The sequence below is a fragment of the Chiloscyllium plagiosum genome, chromosome 26 (genome assembly GCF_004010195.1).
Source record: "Chiloscyllium plagiosum isolate BGI_BamShark_2017 chromosome 26, ASM401019v2, whole genome shotgun sequence".
NCBI lineage: Eukaryota > Metazoa > Chordata > Chondrichthyes > Orectolobiformes > Hemiscylliidae > Chiloscyllium > Chiloscyllium plagiosum.
The window spans coordinates 10,980,556-10,982,889 of NC_057735.1; positions in this window are offsets into that span (position 1 = coordinate 10,980,556).

Below are 2,334 nucleotides of genomic sequence, written 5' to 3' on the forward strand. Positions count from 1 at the left end.
TAAAACAAAGAACTGTGCACGCTAAAGATTCCAAACAAAACCAGAAATTGTTGGAGGGAATCAGCAGATCTGCCAGCATCTGTGGTGACAGAAAGCAGAGGCAATGTTTCAAGTCCACTGACCCTTCCTCAGAACACTGGACTCAAAATGTTAACTCTGTTTCTCCACAGATACTGCCAGACCTGCTGAGTTTCTCCAGGAATTTCTGTCTTAGCTTGCAATCGTACTGAACTGTCTCAATATATACAGCAGATATAAATGTTCATATCTTCATCTTAAAAGGATATTCTTCCACACCACAACACCAACCTAGCAGGACCTACACATTCACCATTTGGCCTACTGTTCTTATATTTGTTCCTGGTTTTCACTATCATTCTGTACAGTCTTTTCTAAGTTTATATACATTTACCTTTCTGAATATCGCTATTGAATTTGCTCCCACCATGCTGTCAAAATTGGACATTGCAAAGCTCCGCAGTCACCATCCACTGTAAGGCCAACAAAAACATTCTCTTCAAGAAAATGAACAGCCTTCCTGCAAACTACGCCATTGAAGGTGACAGTTCAAGACTGTAAACTCCCGCTTTACAAACTTTAAGCACAGATCCTTGTTCTGATCATCTCAAGACAAAATACCTCATGTCCGATTTGATTCACAATGCCACACATTTCCATTTAACACACAGGTTCAGGGGACTGAGGGAGCAGTATTCAGAGAGTTAGTACAAGCACGATAGGCTGATTAACCTCCTCGTGCTGTGATTCTATGCATTGGATTATGGGGGAGTTCTTTGATCAACTAATTAAGTAATAACAAATATTTAGGAACCAGTAACTCAGCAGCAGTGGGAGAACCCCAGACTAATAGCACCTGCTATTAATCTGAGGAATAATTCAAACATTTCATACATCATTAATTTTTAAAAAAATGTATTCACAGCCTCACAGGACTTGAGCACTACTACTGTGGTTGGTCTTCATTCCCACTTGTCCTTGAGAAGCTGGTGATGAGACACCATTTTGAACTATGACAGGCAAGTAGTATAGATACACCCCAGAACATGTAGGAAAGGAAATCCAGGACTTTGACTCAATGAAGGAATGGCAATACAGGTCTAAAATAGGATAGTTGTAGCTCAGAGAAAAACTTGCAGGTGGTGGTGTTTCCAGGCACCTACTGAGCTGGTTCTTCTAGAATGAGTGAGAATATTGGTTTGACAGCTGCTGACAGAGAAGCCTCAGTAAGTTGCTTCAGAACACCTTGTCAATCATACAGGACACGATGCTGGGTAATGTCAAGCTTTTCAAATGGTACTGTGGCTGCATATTCCACATTTCAACTGCTCCTTGTACCAGGAGGTCTGCTGTCATGGTATATCACACTTGACTATTTTGTGCCATCCTCACACAGTCACTGTAATGCATCTGTAACTGCAATGACATCAAACTAAATCTACATCAATCCCTCTTGCTGCTGCCTTCTCAATCACCATAGCTTTGCAATTCTGATCAAATAGTGACATTTCCTTTCTTGTCGTCATTTTTTAAAGCATTATTTATGCTCTTGCAATTCCAAACACCTTTTCATTTGTCTGTGTATGAATTTTGAACAGACCTCTTAGCGGTGTGAAGAAGTTGTGAAATTTTTATATATATATTTCAAAGGTCTCCATTTCTTCCACATGCACTTACTTATTCCCATTTCTGAGTAAAACAGAGAAAGAAAAGAAAGTAGCATCTTATGAGTTTTTTCCTAGTTACAAGCTTGACTTTTCTTAAAATATTCTTCATCTTCACAAAATTACTTCTAAATATCTCTGTCCTTCTTCCAATTTCTGTATATCTGCCATCCTCTGTTATCATGTGTCCCAAATAGACAAACTTATCTGTTTGCTCCGGTGGGAATCCATTCCTTTCAATCTTCATTCTAACTTCTTCTAATTTATTCATTTTACTTAAGATTTAATTTTCTTTTTTGTGTTCATACTCAATCCATATTCTAAATTACTACATTTAACTTGAACTGTGACATTTTCCCAATTCTGCAAGTAGCATAGTGTTGTGAGCATGCAGCCAGTTTATATTCTTGCCTTCTATCTGTGGCTCTGAGTATTTGTTCTGTGTACAGATTGAGTGTTTGCAAGAATGCACAGCATTGTGACACACCTCTCTTCACCTGAGGCATACTGGAGTGCACTTCATTCAGCCTGATGTTCGCCATTTGGTCACATTACAGGCTCTGAATAAATCTCCCATTTTACTGGCAATGTCATACATTTCAGCAACATGTCTACTAACTTTTGGTGATAAAGACAATTGATAGCATTTTCA